Here is an 18,886-nt window from a genome sequence, read left to right as displayed (position 1 = left end):
GTGAACCTCTCGTTTGGCTCTGAACTCTCTATCAGGGGAGACCGCATGGCAGAGCGAGACATTTTTAAGGTCCAGGGAGCCTCAGCGCAGCGAGGTGCAGCTTAGTTTTCATGACATTGCGATGGTGGGCGCCACTCATCTTCATGGTTGTGGATTCCAACCCCCAATCTGATGATTACGCTGTCTTGGCCATTCCAGCGTGCGTAGTCATACCTGTGGGTTGGATGGGAGCTGCAGACAGCTAGTGAGTTGAAGTTGAGTGTTTATGGTGTGAGAAGCAGCCCCGGGGTCTAAACGTTGGTCTTAGTGGAGTCTGTCACGGTAGGTTTGGTGAGAGAGGCAGACAATGGCTCCTCCGGTGCCTCTGTGGTCACAGGCTTCTGTGGTCGGAGCTGATCCCAGCTGCGGTATCACATGATTTGAGTTAGCCTAAACCTATATGTCTGTGGGCTAATGCTTCTGGTTAACAGCTAGCCAGTCTATATGTGTTGTGGGTTAGATTTAGCTGATAACCCAAAGCCAGGCTCTTCTGTGAGACATAAGCTGGATGAAGTTGCTGTGTGGGCTCTTTGCTGGTTCAGTGTGCGCCGTTGGTTTGGGTTAGAGGGAGTTGGCCTGAGGAGCTGAGGATGTAGCAGACATGCACAGTGGTGGGAAGTATGTGGTAATTATTGTGTTCAGGACTGCCATCTGTCAACTCTCCCCTTCTAGATATTTACTGGACCCGCATTCCTCCTGCTGGGTTAGTGGATGGGATGCACTTTGTACTGTGTGTGTGTGTGTGTGTGTGTGTGTGTGTGTGTGTATTTCTCTGTGTATGAGTGTGTAAATGCATGCATGCTGTACACAACGTGGTGCATATGGTGTGTACACCAGATTCAATGCCCTGGGCCATCTTCCATCATAATACCTCATTGTCCAATTCTTCTTCTCCTCTCTCTCTCTTGCTTTCTCATTTTGTCATGGTTTATATCCCCTCTACAGATTCAGTTTGTCTTTTTGAGTTATTTACATTTTTCAGAGACGCAGTTATTCATTGAATATACAAATATATCTCAGTCTGTTTATGTGTTGTGTGTATGTTAGATTCCAAACATTCTCCTTGTAATGATGTGCAAAGCATTAGGTGCATTAGTTGTGCCTGTCTCTGGATGGAGGAGGGGTGAATGCTTTTCTTTAGAAAAACAAAATCCTTTTTGCATTTGGTTTGTATAGTTACCCGCAGCCTTTCCAAGAAAAACAAATAAGAGAATCTGCTAGGGTTGTGTTTGTCGTCAGTGTTTGTTTTACGTGTACCTGTCATGGTATGAGCTGGCTTCACCTCCACAGATATAATATGAACAGAGCTCTTGGCTTTCCAAATGGAACTCTATGGAGAGCTTATACATGGGCATTTGAGTTTTCTGTTTGTGGAAGAAATCGATTAAAAGTTTGTGTTTGAACTGATTTGACTCTGCAGGCAGTGATGAATAAATGAACACAGATAAATAAAGACTTGTGCTTTCCTTCCTCTCTGTCACTCTCTGGCTCTATCTCTGTCTGATAAGTGAACAGTGGTCCTGGTCTCAGGAGGGAGTAGCTTTAGTGGCATCGCCTGTGGAGCTAGAGCTGATTCAGAGGGATTATTATAATCCAGTCAGCTAACAAAGATACTCTTTTAGCAAGAGCTGAGAAAGCTGTTAAAAAACTGTTATGGTGTAAAAGAAAGTAATATACATGAGAGACAAATGGGACAGAAGACAGACAGGGACAGGGTGAAGGTCATGCAGGACAGGAAGACATGAAACAAAACTTCTCTCTGTGGATGTTCTGCCTCTCTAGAGACAAGACGCACTTGCATCCGCAGCTGTTTTGGTCCGATGATAGTTTTCTTATAGGTCCGCACAGGGTTGCCTACTGTCCCCTCGCAGGCAGGGACGTGCGGTGATGTCAGAGGAACGACTTATGTCTGAGAGCTGCTCCTGACAGGTCGGTCAGTAAACACAGCACAGGTCCCCTGCAGAGTGCTTGATGTTTGAGGTATATACAGCAGGCAGGGCCCGAGCAGTGGTCTTGGCTGTCATGGTGGGACCCTCGAAGGAGTCTGTGTTGTTATAGGAAGGGTCCCAAGCCACGGCATTAGCTCTTATTCCCCACAGCCACTCATGACAAACCTGCAGGCCTCAGATGTGGCTTTTCCACACACACAAGAGCAGAGTGGTTCAGACTAATATTTTATGGACCTGTAAAAACAGCACCATAAACAGAGGCTTCACTGAGTAACACATGGGGGTCTTGTCCTGTAAACCAACAACTCAAAGAGGGCAATGATTTTTGTGTATGTGCGTGCATGTGTGCACGGCTGTTAAAATTCTGTCATCATGATGCTGAGTGTTTAACCCCCATCTGTAAAAATTAGGTGTGTGATTCTATGTACGTGAACTCAGAGGTTTATAAGACCTGGCAGTAGGTGTTGCACATCCATAGCATTCAGCGTAGATGTAGTCTCCTTAGCACTGTGTCAGCCACTACTTTACTGACATCTCAGTTTTTCCTTGAAGGTCTGTGTTTCTCATGGCAATAAAGTTTATTTGTTGGCTGCATCTCCCGCTGGCTTGACTCACAAAATCACACTTTCCTAAATCAAAAATTCCAATGAAATATAGTTCTCTGAAATACTGTATGGTGGAGTGTTCCCAGAATATGTTGTTCCTAGAAAACTGGGTGCTAAATCTCAGGAATGCATTTGAAACCAAAATGTGGGCCAAATGGTTTCTACGAAAGCCAAACTTGGAAACATAGTGACACCACGACTTTCTGGACTATCAATAGACAGCATTATGGTGGGAGATGGGATGGGTAGTTGCACAAGGGGAGGGGGTGGGGGGTAACTTATAACGATCATGTTGCTCACAATGCGGAGTTCTAAGATGATTGATCCACTGAAAGAGCATTCTTCCTCTGCAACTTTAATGGACTAGGTGGTGGGCACTGAGGCCGGCGTTGTTTTCTGAGTCACACGCATGCACGCACACACACACTGCAGCGCAAAGCCCAGCATGAGTGTCACCACACATGAATGGAGATAAATGCAGTGAGTGCCTGAGGTTTCCAACGTGGCTGTGTTATATGAGTAAATGATTAATCCGCATAGTTGGACCCTGTCTCCTGTCCGCAGCGGCATACTCCAAGGCCACACAGCTGGTACCAATTTGCGTGCCCCCGCCACATCGTGATCCAACTGCATGTGTAGGAATCATGGCTTATCGCGGCAGTAATTCACTCCTTCCTCTCATGCTGAGGCTATTCTTGGCTTTTCTGCCTCTTTATTTTTAGTCACGGCTGCTTCTCTGGGTCATTGAAGTGGTTTTGATCTGGTGTGTCAGCTCAAAGCAATGGACCCTGGGTACTAAACTGTCATGAATCACCTTCGGGATGCATGCTTCACCGCAGTCACAACCTCTCTGATCAACACAAAAACTGCTTTGTGTTGCTTTGTTCCTCTTAAAAGCTGCAGATGTTACCAGTCACCTGGATGTGATGGAACCAAGAATGCAACTGTGTTTTTTTGTTCTTTCGTGTGACTGCTCATGTTTGGGTGTACATTTACATGTAAGAGTGCGTGCTTGTTTGACTCTGCCCCTCAGTGCATCAGGTTTAAATGCTATCTTGCACAGAAGAATCTGGGCCCCATTAAAGCTTTGGCAAATGAAAACACAAATAAAAATAGACTGGACAGTCTCTGATAAATCTTCACTTGAGCGTGTCTTCTTTAAAGACATCAAAGTGGTCACTCATAGGACATGTGTTGTATCTCCAGGCTGTGGCAGACACTGAGGTGACCTCACAGGGGGATGGATGGCCCTCGGGTCCTCATTTGATGACCTCATTCACCGTTCGGCGGGAAATGAACTCGTCTCCCCGTCCTATGTGTCTTGGCTCATCCCCGGGTTCCTGGGTAGACTGAGAGCCACAGGGAACATGGAGTGCATCCCAGATTAACATAATGGAGTTAATTGATCAACTAAAGTTCAGTTGGGGGACAGTCCTTGAATGCGCTCACTCCTTTTCTGTTTGTTACTCACTGAGGTCCAAGATTACCTCACTCCATTCATACCCTCATACCTGAATCTGAGCTCTCGGGTCACATTGATAGTAATGACAGCTTCCTTTGTCTCTTTCTGTTGCCTTTTCTTTGCTCCGCTCTCTTATTTCGGTTGGGCTCAATCTGAAAACAGGGAGCGGATGGAGCGTTAACGCCAATTCAAGACATGAATGTAGCTGAAACATTTCCATAGATATTAAACAAATACTTTGATATGTTGATAAATATGCTCATTTGCTTTCATGTCTGAATGCTAAATATGAAGAAACGGCTGACAGACAATTAGCTTTGCTAACATACTTACCAGAGCCATAAGTACCCCATAACTTTGAAATTTGTTATGCTTTGTTCAAATTCAACAAACAAGATGTAATGTGTCAGTGTGGTTTAGAGGTGCTGGTAACTAACCTAACTGTTTTCTCCTGTTTCCAGTCTGTATGCTAGGACAAGCTAATTGTCTGCTGGCTGTCACATATTCAGTGTACAGGTATGAGAGTGGTATCAGTCTTCTTACCAAACAGTTGAAAAGAGAGCAAAGAAGTGTATTTCCCAAAAAGGTTAAAAACTATTTTGCCTTATGAACAAATTAGACAGCAGTCTTTGGAAAGTTTGTGATTGAGTCGTTCTTGTTACATTTGACAGGTAGCTTAATGTTAGCCCCAGAAACTGTACACTACACTCCAGGAGTCTGGTCCTCACATGAAATCATAAGGTTAACACACCATCCAATTCAAAAATCAAAACCAGAGAAACCCAACTCATTCCTGAATGTAGGCAAATGGCTAGCCAGCAGCTCAGAAGAGACATTACATAAATAAGACAACTTGTGAATTACTGAGGGTAGTATTTCACCTCTTTTGGAGAAACATGCATTGGCCCAGTCTTTTCACTGAAGTCACAGAGACAAAATTATTACTAACCCTCCCATGCAAATCCTGGTAAGTAAAGGGAGCAAACAAGGAGATCAACCAAAGTTTAGTAGGGTTAGTAACTGTAATATATAAATGTGTTTCATTTAGAAAGCAGTATAATGAAAAGATGTTGACACAATCATTATACAGGTTCCCAGTTTAAACATATGCTATATTGCCCCATCAAATCTGGCCTTTGTTCTGTAGAGCTATTCTAAGGCGTTGAACTAAACCTTAATTTTTTCTAATTCCAAACTATTTTACAGCACTATTACAGGTCAGTCAAAAGCCTTCTGTATTCGAGCTTGGGATGGATTCCGACCATCCTGGGAGCTGAAACCATGTTTAAAAACCTCAAGTGACAACAGACAGTCAGAGAAACCAAAGTCTTGCCGAATCTTCATGTCTGCTGTCAAAACACTTTTGTTTGAATGGCATATATGGATGCCGTGCCAAGTGTAGTCTTCATGTTGCAAGCTCTCTCGCTCCTCTGCACACATGCACATACACATGCAGATACACGCACATATTCCACCATGATACAATATATCATGCATCAGTACAGACTTCAGCACCAGAGGAGAGAAGTGAATTGCTTTAGAGAGACTCCCACTGTGAGGGTGCTGTATGGTTGCTGGTGAAAATTAGGTTACACTCTGGCCAGTCACAACCCATTAGCTGTAAGACTGATGTTGATGCTTGAACTGACTCCAGAACTGTCATTAGGCTAGTTTTATATGGTCTGACCGAGCAAAAGTACCCACAGGGGGTATTTAGCCAGCTGCCTTTTACAAAGATGAGCCAAGACGCTGTTCATCCTTCACTTTGTCAATTCTTCAGCATTGATGCCGCTCTGACAGATAAAAGGTGGGATACGGGTAAAATAAGGGGAATGAATGGCAAAGCAAAGCCAAAATAATGACCAGTTTTCACAGCGCAGCCAGTGAGCTCTGACAAAGAATGAGGGAGAGAAAGAGAGCGATACATAGTTTGGGAAAGCGCAAGGGATGAACTGAGGTAACGTCTAATGCCCTCCTGCTAACTGGCTTATGTAGATCAGTGTTCCCTCATTAAAATATCTCCACAGGATGAACCTTGTCCTCAGCTTGGGGAGCAACTGCAATCTCTTTAAAGGCTTGTTATCAGCTTCAAATTAGCTTAATAATGTGTGTGCATGCATGCGTGAGTGTGTGTTTTTGCAGCTGCAGGGATACATGTGTGAAAATGTGCCTGTGTAAGAAGCTGAGAGAGGGTTACTCAAGGTAGCTCCTGTTGTGGCAGATAAGCTGCCACCGGCTATTCAGGGATTTGCCAAGATGGCATTTTTTTATTATCAGAGTTACTGTTAATTACTCCTGGGGAGAAAAATATTGGAGGAGTAGTGTGTTAGGAAGGTTGTTGCCGGTGACACGCCGACACACCCTTTCTGATTTCAGTCTCATCTGTGAATGTGCAACCACTAAGTCATGGCTTTAAAAAATATTACTAATAACTTAGTGATGCTACATAGACCAGTAACAAGCCATGGTTGTGAAAAATCCCTTTTGGCTGGTGTTAGTTCTCCTCCAACATGGTAATGACTAAACTAAACTGAACTAGATCAACTATTTTTAATTCATCGAGTAGACAGTTTGACCCCCAGCTTGTTTTACCATCTGGAAAAGAGCTCCAGAGCAGCTGTAAAGACTTCAAACCAAAATCCATTCGGTCTTGGTGTATATTTGTGGTGGAATAAGCCTTTATTGGGGACTTTTTAGCAGCAGAATTTAGTGAGTAAGCCATTAACGCGTTTCTCACATTATAATGACCGATCATAAATGGTATTTATTGGTTAATTAGTGAGCTTTAGATGTGCTGGTAGACAGATTGTTTAAGCTTTTGCCATGCTCGCTCTTTGCCTCTCCTTCCAGTTGTAATGCTAAGCTATGCTAACAGCCCCCTAGCCCCCTAGTTGGTGTGCAGATATGAAAGTGGTATCAATCTTCTGATGTAACTCTGAGCAAAAGTGAATGCATTTTACTATTCCTTTAATCTATCATCAACAGTTACTAAAGCCATGAAGTACAATTCTTTATAAAGTACATCTTATTAAAAAGTGTTACAGTTGAGGTTTTATGTGTGTGCATGTTTGTGTGTGAGCATGTACATGACTGTGTGTGCGTGTGATTGAACTTGGATCTCTCCACGAGCCACCACATCAGTCAGCAAGTCATCCATAAACAACCCAAAACAGACAGAAGCCGAATTAAAACCTAATTTTGGTCTTAAATCATTGCACCTGTGTGTGACAGGCTGGGTCCTCCCAGGGCATTGTGTGTGTGTGAGAGAGTGTGTGTGTGTGTTTTGAAGGTTTGCGTGCTGCCAACACCTCAGTTCTTCTTACGTCTGGCCAAGCACAACACTGGCATGGGAGCAAAATGGCCATAGCGGGCGCCTGGCAGGGGCATCCAACAAGAGAACGCCAAGCTGAGACAGCAGGAATCAAGTCTATGCAGAAAAAGGTCACACCCTCACCTCTGCCCTACAATCCACGCTGCCACAACACAGGCTTGACTGACAGATTAGCATCTCAGTGTTGTAGCCATTAACACACCTCTATAGCAAATGCTGATATCTAATGACACTGGGTTCCTGCTCATGTTATCCAACATAATATAATCTTTCAAGAAAAACATGTGCTGTGATATGAGCATCTGCTAAAGGCAGCTAAATGTAAATCAGGAGAAGCAGAGGTCCCAGCCTGCGGGCTCTGGCCTCTTGCTGAGCTCGAATCATATAGCAGGCATTTAACATCATTCAAATAGAAGCGCTTAAATCCTTCCTGTATGTTATAGTGACATTTGTACATTTCTTCTGCTTGCACCATAACTATTTGACTGTTTTCTGGGGAAAAAAAGAAGCACTGATAGATATTATTTGTCAAATCCAGTTTTTCCACCATTCATCACAGGGGCATGGGTAATTGTGGAGGGTACAGCATATGGAACATTCCACTGAGGGAGGAATGACGGGGGTGGATAGATTCAGCATCTCTCCTGTGCTGGACAGAGGCTTCGAACTGTCCTCCATTAAGGCATGTGTTCTGATGAGTGATTCAGTGTGTCTATATTGGGCAGGAACTCGAAACAGTGACATGAAAACGCAGTTGGCAGCAGCTTCACAAATCCCACATCAGGCCCAGGGAAACCATAATCACCACTTTCATTTTTCAGCCTTGTTTATTTCAGAGGCTGGGGTTACAATTAAGACCATTTGCCTTGCAATTACTGTGTTAAAAATAATAAAACAATTTCGGCCTACCTAAAATACCTGCATTTTGTGTAATGATTCAGGGCGTGCAAATTGAAATTGCAATGTTTGGACATTGTCAGGGAGCTGTGTGAAGCTGCCAGAGTGATAGAACTATGTTTGTCTGGATGTTTGTCTGCTTCTGGATTGCTAGCACTTTGTCAGAATGCAGCCAAACCCTGGTCACAATTTCTGCCTGACCTTCACAGGATAATTTTAGCTGTGTGGATGTATAATGTCATGATTTACTGCAAGGATTAGTTTTTCAACAGCCACAATGTAACTGAGGAACGTCTCCTGAGGGCCAGTAAGTAAATTCCCCTGTCAGTAACCCACCCCTGCTCCGATCAGTCTCCCCCATCCACCCACATGCTCCCCACCACACCACTTACCTTAATTTTCCCAGTAAAGTCACACAGGTCAGCTAATCACTGCCCTTAGGTCAGCATATAGCCAGCAATGTACGCAAACACTACGCCTGGTTCAAAAGCTGACCCCAACACATGCTTCCTCATTGTGCTGTCACCACTCCTCATCCTGTGGTTGGCTCATCATCATGAATAGTGTCCCAGAGATGACCAACTCCTCTGTCACATTGACCACTAGTGGCACAGACGAAAATTTTATTTTTTCATGAGCATGTTCCCGTACTGATGTTATTGGCTGTAAACATCACATCTGTGATATCTAGTCCTGCATTTTGCACTGATGTGTTTGGAAATTAACTGCCATTTACTTCAAATGAAAGGGGTTGGGGATCACCAAGTAACAAATTAAAGCCCAGGTTTCATGCTAGCTCAAGGATCCCAAATAAAAACAGGTATAAAATGCATTAATTGCTAAACATTTTTAATTGATTAATTTGGCTATTTGGTGGCAGCAGATTAACCTGCTAACAGCTCATTGAGGTATTGTCATGTTATTAAGTTTTTATAGTAACTATATAAGCACAAAGTTCTTTGTTTACACATCCATCATTTGGAGCTGTGTGTGTGTGTGTGTTCACCTGATGAATGTAAGTCACTTCACATGAAAAAAACAAAAACCCTCTCTGGCTTCACTTTGTTCTCCAGCTAGCTGCTAACTTTAGCTGCTCTCACACATACACTGCAACCCTGAACTTACCTAGACATTACCCTGAGGAGCTGTAAGTGAGATGTCAAAATTAGTTGGACTGGACATTAAAATTGACCTTACCCTGCCACTACCCTAGTATAAAGCCTGCATAATGTCTGATTGAGCCAATGTGTGAGTAGAGCAGGTCATTGTCTGGAGAATTCACTGTGAGTTACTACATGTGTTGACGTCTCTATCCCGCCTCCTGTGCGCTCTCCCCCAGTGCCACCCCTTGCCTAAACCAGAGTTTAGGAGTATTTCTAATATAATACCTTGGGTACCTACTGGTATACTGGCATATACTGGAAATACTGCATCATACAGGTGAGAACATGTCGGTAAGAGCGATGTGCTGTTGTGTGCTTCATGTGTGAAAGGGCAACTCCGGTCAGTGTTTTGACAGCTTTTGTCTGCCTTTGTCTGGTTTGGTGCTGGGTAGGTAGTATACTGAGGGTTTATCGGGTTTATCAGAGCTTTTGTGCTAAGAACATCTGCCTGCTGCAGCTGCTAACAAGATCATGACCGCGGTGTGAGAATGAACCAAAACAGTAAAGTCTTGGACCATAAAACCAAAACAATGAGCTGCAAGATGCTAAACAGCATGCAGAGCTGGGTAACAGTTTGCTGTGTGTTTGTCACAATGAGCAAGTCGTTTCACATCACACATGGTCATTTCATCGATTGCTGACGTTAAACTTTTGATTTGTGCAGCTTTAAGGATGTGTTTTGGTGTTCAGAGTAAAACTGTCAAATAACTGTAGTTTCAAGAGACTTGAAAATCACCTTAAATTAAGATAAATTACACTGTGTTGTAATTTTCCTTACTTCTATGCTTTCCTACAAGCTCATCATTTCATCCACATACATGGCCTTGAATATTACCCACAGGCCTCTTACCATGCTGTATCATTTGAACTTTTCTTCCCTCCAGTCCTCTGTTATCTTTTACAGGCTTGAATCCATCCAGTGAGATGTTGTGAGATGTTTGGCATTGATGAGCACCACGGCGTGTGTGCGAGAGTGGCACGGATATGGATGTCCGTGTTCTCATGTTTTTGATCCAGTTGTTGTGGAATCTTATTCCGACTGCGACACATGTGCTGTTAAGATGAGAAATAGCGAGCCCATAAAAGTTGTGCGTCATATCCCACGCAATGCAAGCCGTATAGGCACGAGGTCTGGCTGTGCCGTGCGGGGGACAGCTCACAGTGCACGGAAAGCTCATGTCTCACACCAAGCTCTGCGCTGCAGGCCCACGTACACTAATTAGACCTGATATACAGTCTGATGTGTGCTGATTGAAAGCAGGCTCATCTAACTCAGGACAGGGTCCTGTTGCACTGCTGTGGAAAGCCGGAGGGTGTCATTTTGTTTCCAGGCACTGATCTTAGGTCAGTTTCATGGTCTCCAGACAAATTTCTTTGGTAGTGACTTAGAGAGGGTAAACTGATGCGGATGTATGGATATTATGCACTAACTTATTGACGGTGTTAAAGGATGTGGTGGTTTGCTCTCTCGCAGGGCTCTGCAGCTCGCAACCAGCTGTCCATGTGGCGACAGCTTCAGCTTCACACAGAAATGAGTGGCATGCACCAGGCAGCACAGGCCACGGCATCATGCCAACCATGCCAGGCACTCCCTCGGTGCCTCTTGCAGCATGCGCCCTGTGTTGGATGTGCTAGACTTTAATGCTTTGCCTGAGGAATGATAACAGAGAAACAATAAGCCCTTAACTCTTGCTTTCTATCTGTTTCTCTGTTTCATTCATGAATTTGTTATACAGCTTGTGACTGATCTGAGCGAGACATTCAAGGACAAAAACAGCCTGATTTACCTGATTTTTTCCAGGCAACACTCTCCGCTATCCTCTCTGCCTCTCTCTCATAAAATGTATCACTGGGGAGGTATTGCGATGGCAGGACAATTACCCGAGGAGCTGTTTTCACTGGAACTGCAATCAAGCATCTGGAGGACTCAGCCATCCATAATCAGGCTTTAAGCCAAAGCTTTACTATTTTCTATGGAGACAAGTTTATGTGTTCATTGTTGTCGAGCAGATTCTTTGTTTAGGTGACGGATTCCATTAGGAATGTTACATAATTGTTGGATGCAAAGCTCTTATAGCTCACTATAGCAGGACTTAAACAGTGGATCTGCAAGGAGAACGCTCTCAGTGACCTCCAGCAATTTCACTTCAATTATTATATATATATATATATATATATATATATATATATATATATATATATATATATATATATATATGAAGAAAGAAAATAGCATGTAAAGAACAGCCATCCTTGTGATTTTACAGCTGGTTTGCAATACTGGACTAATTATAGATTAAGAAAACATGACTTGTCAATGAAATAATGGCAGCCCATTGACAAATACACCTTTAGCGGCCCAACACCTGGTGAAAGACCAGTTGTTGGGTTTAACAGCATGCCAGCTTGAAAAGAACACAGTGGGTACACCAGGTTCCTTTTTCCAACATTTGTCTTTGTAATGAACAGAAATTTTTCTTTGGGATGGGGACCTGCCATTTGAACAAAGCTTAAACACATTGTGTTCCAATAACTTTTTCAATGACCCAGAGGCAACTTGACTTTCCTTCAACTCGCACACTATTAGTCAAAATATCACATTTCTGTTTCTTCTGTAGGGACTGTATGTACAATCCCTGAGTGTCCAGCACAGTTAATGACTTAACTGATGGTGGCCACCACTTAATAACAGAGTCTTAATAAGAGTGTGGTTTTTAATTTCTACTCACACATACTGGCACAACTGATTCCCAAACACAACAGTAGTAAAACTGTGAGGTTACTACACAGGTGGGATCGACAGTCACCAGAACAAGGAAGATCTTAAGCAATAGTTGATTTTCTGGTAAATACACTTCTCTTCTTGCTGAGAATTAGATGAAAGATTGATACTTCTCTCAACATGTTTTATATGTAGCCAGAACCAGCAGTTGGTTAGCTTAGCTTAGCATAAAGACTGGAAAGCAAGGAAAGAGTTAGCCCTGTCTAACAAAATCTGACCGCTACCTCCTCTAATGCTCACTAATACACGTGATACTTTATCTAGTCTGTTAAGTCCATGTGAAAGAAGCGTAAGAACAAGAAGTTGTGGTTTTAGTGTTATAAACAGAATTATATCTTGACTTGGTGCATTTTACATTTTAGTGTTTGTATAGCTTAAACAAATGGGATATGAAGCGTTTTTGAGTTTTAGATTTAGATTTAGATTTTCTTCAGCCAGGCCAGTTGTTTCCTGTCTTTGCACCAAGCTAAGCAGCTGCCAGCTTTAGATTCAAGTTTAGCGTACAGACATCAGAGTCATACTGATCTTCTCATCTAACTCTTTGCAAGGAAGTGAATAAATGTTCTTCCCAAAATGTTGTGCCATTTTTTTTTGGACAAAACTTAAATAAACATAAATAACAAGACTGCGCTTATGAGGATAAAACCACAAGGTTCATAATATAACAATATATATAACAAGGTGTTATAAAGGTTGGGTATTCACGCACAACTGCTGTAAGTTTCCAATAAGTGATGTCTTTAGTTGACAACTAGCTACTGATGTGCATGTTTTTGCTAAGGCATCGGAAAACGATTAGCTTAAAAGTTGAGTGACACATTAACTCGAAGTTTCTGGTGAAATTGACCAAAACAGCAGCCGAATCCCTTTGTACATTATATGGGGAACACTGCATGTCACGTGTGTTTGTGTCCAAGACAATGAATGTTCCAGGCGCCCATGCACATCAAAAACTTCTGAGAACATTCAACAAATTGAACAAATTGTTCTAAATGATCGACGACTCAGCATAAGAATGACAACAGAAGTGGTCTCCATTGATAAAGAGACAGTTTGACAAATTTTGCATGAAAATTTGAACATGGCAAAAGTGTGTGCCAAAGTTGTCCCAAAACTTTAAAGCAGTTTCTGACCCAATAAAAAACCACAGTGCTTGATCACATCTGTGCTCAAAGGAACATGTTTTGAGTCTGTGTCAGAGGTTAAGAAAAGAATGACAGAAGTTCTGAGACAACTGTCCAAAGAAGACCTACTGCACTGCTTTGATCAGTGGAAAACCCGAATGCAGCAGTGTGTTGATGCAGACGGGGAGTATGTTGAAGGAGAAAGACACTGAAAAATGTTTATGTTCAATAAAATTGTATTACAGCATTAGTCTTGCAATTTAATAGCCATACCTGGTACTATGCAGTTAGAGTGACTGTGTGCTGTTTGGGTGGCTAGTACACACTAGGGCTGTCACTTTTTCAAAAAAATCAAGATTGAACAAATTCAAAACTTTTCACCCCAAATTTGAACAAAGAAAAATAAAACATAGAAATATGAATGTAAGAGGAGCAACCATCAAGAGCTATACTGCTTATGCCTTGAAGGTCCTTTTAGAGTCACCAGTTAACCTGACCTCCATGGCTTTGGACTGTGGGAAGAAGCTGGAGTAACTCTCCCGAGCACTGAAGAAAACCCACATAGGCGCAGGGAAAACATGCACACTCCCCACACAGAGAAGCCCCAGCCAGTTTGAACCCATAACCTTCTTGTTGTGAGGCGACAGTGCTAACCACTGCACCACCATGCCATCCCATAACTGGAGCATGATATACGTATATATTTAATGACCTTTGAAGGCAACTGCCATTTTCAAATTTTGGAGTGAAAAATACATAGCATCAAAAATACATCTGCAATGATTTATTCCTTTATTTAATGGTTTTCGGAGAAGTCGTTTGAGTCGTCTTTTTTGCAGCTCATAAGTTGCTCATTGTATTGTGGGACTGTCTATCCACAATCATAAGTGTAGTGATTTGAAGTGCATTTACTTTGTAAGCTTTCCAGGGTGAATGTACCACATGGTCATACAGAAAAAAGAGAATATAGAATGCAACTGGAACACATCCCAGACGTGTCTCATAGATCTATCTATCTATCTATCTATATATATATATATATATAGGCAGCCATCATAAACGCTCCCACCGCAAATTATGTTTTCATCTCATTATCTCTGCACTTCAAAATGAAAAGTTTTTTCTCTTTTCAAATACCAGGCATCGTACAGAATGGCATGTGTGTGAGCCAACTCAGAGACACAAGTCTGGTGTAAGAATATGCTGATTCAGCGATACTTCATTATGCTGCGTTTGAAAAAGAGCAGGCCTTGTTACTGACAGGGGATAAATGCAGGAGAGATGCATGATGGGGGACGCTGGTCCTGTCCTGTGATTTAGCTACCAGTTGGAACTTCTCACAGCGGCACTGATTCGCTTATACAAGTCATTTCAGTAGCGCCAGCTGAGGCCAACAGTAATGATGAGTTGCAGTGTGCCAACCACATGGTGGACGCTGCCTCACTAGCAGCCTCCTCAGACTGTCTGTACAGAGATACACCTTGCTGTTTGAGCGGTTGGGAAGAGAGGAGTTTGCCAGAAACCGGGAGAAAAAGCACCTAGTCATTTTCATCCCTTGGTCAAACTGACCTCTTTCTGCACACACATGGATAGACCCATACTCCTCAATATGGAAAGATGTATAAGGCCACATGGTATGTTATGATCTTACCACACAGGTGATACCGTTTACAAACTTAAAAGTCCATCCTGTTTCTGTTGTGTTACTTTGCCTTCTTTCTCTCTTCTTCCCGTCTCTCTCCTCCTCCTCCTCCATCCCTTTTCTGTCTCCCACTTAAAGCTGCTTCTCCTCTCTGTTGACAGCTTTGCTCGGCTGAAAAAAAGAAGCAGAATTACTGAGTAAAAGGGAAAAAGAGAGCAAATAACAGCTCTTAGAATGTTTGGATTGTGAAACCAGAACATTAGTACAAACCATAATGGCTGGCCCAGAGAGCCCAGCGCCTCTCCAGAACTTCACTCTCACAGGCAATGATGTAACGCCAGCCATTTCACATGAAGCATTCGCTTGTTGCGCTCCTCAAAGTCTATTTATACCTTCTTCGTCTACTCAAAATAAAGCAGCCTATGTTAGGCTGATGCCCTTTAAATAGCTTTAGATAGTTTGTTTAAGCTGGGGGAATTCGAATACAACTTTATGGCGGAGATAGCTTACAATAAAACTTTGAATTGCTTAATGTTGCAAAGTAGAAAAAGATGTGAGCTATTTATCACAAAAATGATGAAAAGAAGAGCTTTTTAATGTCAGACGACCTTGCCTGTTTGTGGTGATGTCCTGTTCTCAGATATCCATAAATGACTGAATTAATGGACATAAAATACAAGTGACTCACTCAACTGGCAGGTACAACCTGCTGCGCTGTCCAGGATAGATACTTTTACTACTACAAAGCAGCGTGTGTGTGTGTGTGTGTATGTGTGTGTGCACGCCTGTGTGTGTGTATGTGTGTGTGTGTGTGGCACGTGTGTTTGTGGTGCCAACCAGGCCTCAGTGTATACTACGCAGCAGAATAAACAAGTCTGTCTGTGTTCACAGTCTGTAATTAAAGCCGTATAAAAGTGCACACGCATGCAGTAACAGCACACGTCATGGCCCTGAGCGTCTCTGTTTCCCTCAACCCTCAGCATGGGCTTGACAACAGCTGACCTAAACCACCTATGGCTAACGTCTCTGCACAGATGTATATGAAACATAAAAGCGCAGCATTAAAAAAAGCTGCACAGGCGTGGGCCCGCATGGCTCACCTCGATTGGAGCCCAATGTGCAGAGTATGTTAAATGCTGCGTAATAACATGCCGATTCTCACAGCCGCCCTTTGCAGTCTTGCTTCATCAAAGCTGGATTCACAGAGTAGCGCCCTGTTATCAGCCCCTGCAGGGAGCTTTGATTGTATTGGCTTATTTCGAAGGGTAATCAGACCTCCCAACGGCTCCACCACCACCTCGGCCATAAAAATAACCAAGACATGAGAAACGACCGCATCATGCTGAATCCTGCCAGAGTTTGGCTCGAACCAAGACATACTCCAGTGGCTCATAATCTACCACGAGGTGAGCTCATAGGGGAGTCAGCGTGAAGACCTCACAGCTCACAGATGACAGCTACCTGCGTGGAAGTTTGATCCTTGTGCACTATAAAGTGAATTCAGAGGCCAATTCATCACATTTTCCTCCTTAAATGTGGTATTTTATGATACTCTGATTGAGCTTTAAGGGCCAATGATTGCACTTCAGTGGAGGGAGGTGCTCAGTAAGCCTGCTATACATCCAGATCTATACACTCAGCAGACTGTGTAATATAAACTGTTCACGCTGTGAGCTGTATATACTATATGTTACCATGAGCGGAAGAATGCAAACCCTGACATAGTAAGGCCTGTGTGTGTTGAATAGTGGGGTGTGCATCTGCACATGTAGGCACATGAATGTGTGTGTGTGTGTGTGTTTGCGTGTGTGTGTGTCTGTGTGTACATGCACGTGAGCTTGAGAGACTCTCCATTATAGTTTCTGACCAGATTTTGCCCTCTGCTGGTGCAGTTTAGGCAGCACTGGTTTTGCATCACCCACCTCGACAAGTGAAAAGCATCACCAACAGCTGCAGACCACAGATGAAAGAAGATTTTTTTTTAACTGTTTAAATGAAGAAATGTGCAACAAATGAAAATTTTTGAGAGCGTTTTATAGTTTAAATTTGCAGATTTCACAGAGGCATTTCACAAAAAGGGCAGTGAAGTAGCTCAGATGGACGTCTGCTGCAGCCAAACATTAAATGGAGTGTTTCTGAGAGGACCAAGCCAAAGTGAATGAATGGCTCCACACTTGGTTGTGTGTGTGTGTGTGTGTGTGTACCCATGAATATATGTACGTCCGTTGGTGTGCGTCAGTCACCAAACAGATCCCCTTGGAGCCAGTGATGGTCCAGAGGTCCCACGCATTTCCCATGCTCACTCACACCAAGCAGTGAGTTCCACCACACACACTCTCTCTCTCTCTCTCTCTCGCTCCTCTCTCTTTTCTCTCTCTCTCTCTCTCTCTCATTTTCACCCTGTCCTCTTCTCCTCTCCTTTTCATTCTCTCGCTCCCGTCGTCACCGCTGCCATTATCATCCCACTTTGTTTTCAGCTGATTTTCAGCCTGACCTCATCTCTGGAGGAGGATAATTACCAAATGGGGACACCGTGTTTTAACAGTGATTTTGAGGTCAACGACTCGCTCACGTTTGCTGGTCTTTTTTGTTCTCGGCTGTGAAACTCACCAATGTTCCTGCCCCCCACCCCCACTCCCAGCCACCCCCCTTTTCTGACCCCCGTGCATACATCAGTCCATAGTGAGACTGCTTTAGGAGTAATCACTGTAATCTCTCACTGTCGGAGGAGTTGGCAGGGCACCCGCCATGCGCTGCATCTAGGAACATTGTGTCCATGCAGTGCTAGATGTTAAAGAGTGGTGATTGCGGAGAATGTGGCATGGTTTTGCAGAATGCCAGCCTATTAAGTTCAGCCATGCCAAAGCTATATTTGTGTTCCAAATGTTCTGCTGAATTGCAAAGTAGAATGTACTGTACATTTTTTTTTACATGTGAAAACACAAGAAATGGTTTGACTTTCGCAGTAAAGAAGATAAAAAAAACCCTATATCTTGCCCTTATAATCATCTGCATCTTATTTGTGTGTGTGCAGTCTGAGTGGCTGCTAAGTGGCCACATGCAGGTTTCATTAGTGTGACCTGGTTAGGGGACGGCGTTGGAGCAGGTGGTCAGTGGTAGATAGGGCAGAGAAATGGGGACCCTGAGCGAGTAAAGCACGGGGCTAACGGGAGCTGCGCTGGTATTCCACTCACCTTGAGCATGTAAAACATTATCCCTGTGGAAGCAGCATGAGGCTGGGGGGAAGGGGTCGAACTTTTCTTCCCTGCCTGGACATAGATCACATAACTGGGCCAGCATGGGACTGAGCCTGCCTCAGCTATGGAGGTAAACCGCTAGAAAAAAAAAAAAATCTTAAACATTCAGATGATCTTCATGCTGCATGTGAATCAAACAAGAAAAAAGAAATGACTCTTTCTGTGGTTTTACTGATTTTTTTTTTTTTTTAATTTAATCACAGGAAATTAACAAGGAGAAGTGACCGAATCAAGATGACCCTCATGGCTACCATCCCATTTTAATTAAATCAGACACATGCCTGAATCCACACCCATCACTACCCTATTCATTCCACAGTAACACCCATCACTGCCCCTACGTGTCAGTTTGAAGGAGCAGCATTCAGGGAATGTAACTCATGTTGTACGTGCCTCGAGGTCGCCACAGAAATTAAGCACATAGGTGTAAAGAAATGCCAGTCAGCCTCTCCATGGCTCCTTCAGTCCAGCTCCTGGCAGTGCGCTGGCGAGGCCCGGGGCCCAGGAATGCTGTGCCCATCTGTCAACACTGAGCTGCCTTCCCTGGCAGATGCCACAGAGAGGATTTTTGTAACCTGGCCCTGGGTGGATTTCATAACCTGGCCTGGCAGTATAGCAGAGAGCCTTAGGGCTGC

The 18,886-nt window shown here is 43.4% G+C and overlaps 1 protein-coding gene across 1 annotated transcript in view; it reads left to right on the top strand.

Annotated features, from left to right (window-relative positions):
• The window catches only part of nkx2.5 (NK2 homeobox 5), a 29,884-nt gene continuing 10,998 nt past the window's right edge, over positions 1 to 18,886 (top strand). The window contains exon 1 of the mRNA XM_051072201.1: positions 1 to 321. The gene's annotated coding sequence lies outside the window, so the exon portion shown is untranslated. The remainder of the gene's footprint in view (positions 322 to 18,886) is intronic.

Source organism: Lates calcarifer, linkage group LG8 (genome assembly GCF_001640805.2).
Source record: "Lates calcarifer isolate ASB-BC8 linkage group LG8, TLL_Latcal_v3, whole genome shotgun sequence".
Taxonomy (NCBI): Eukaryota; Metazoa; Chordata; class Actinopteri; family Centropomidae; genus Lates; species Lates calcarifer.
Note: the sequence above shows the minus strand (reverse complement) of the source record. Positions and strands in the feature narration are given on the sequence as shown.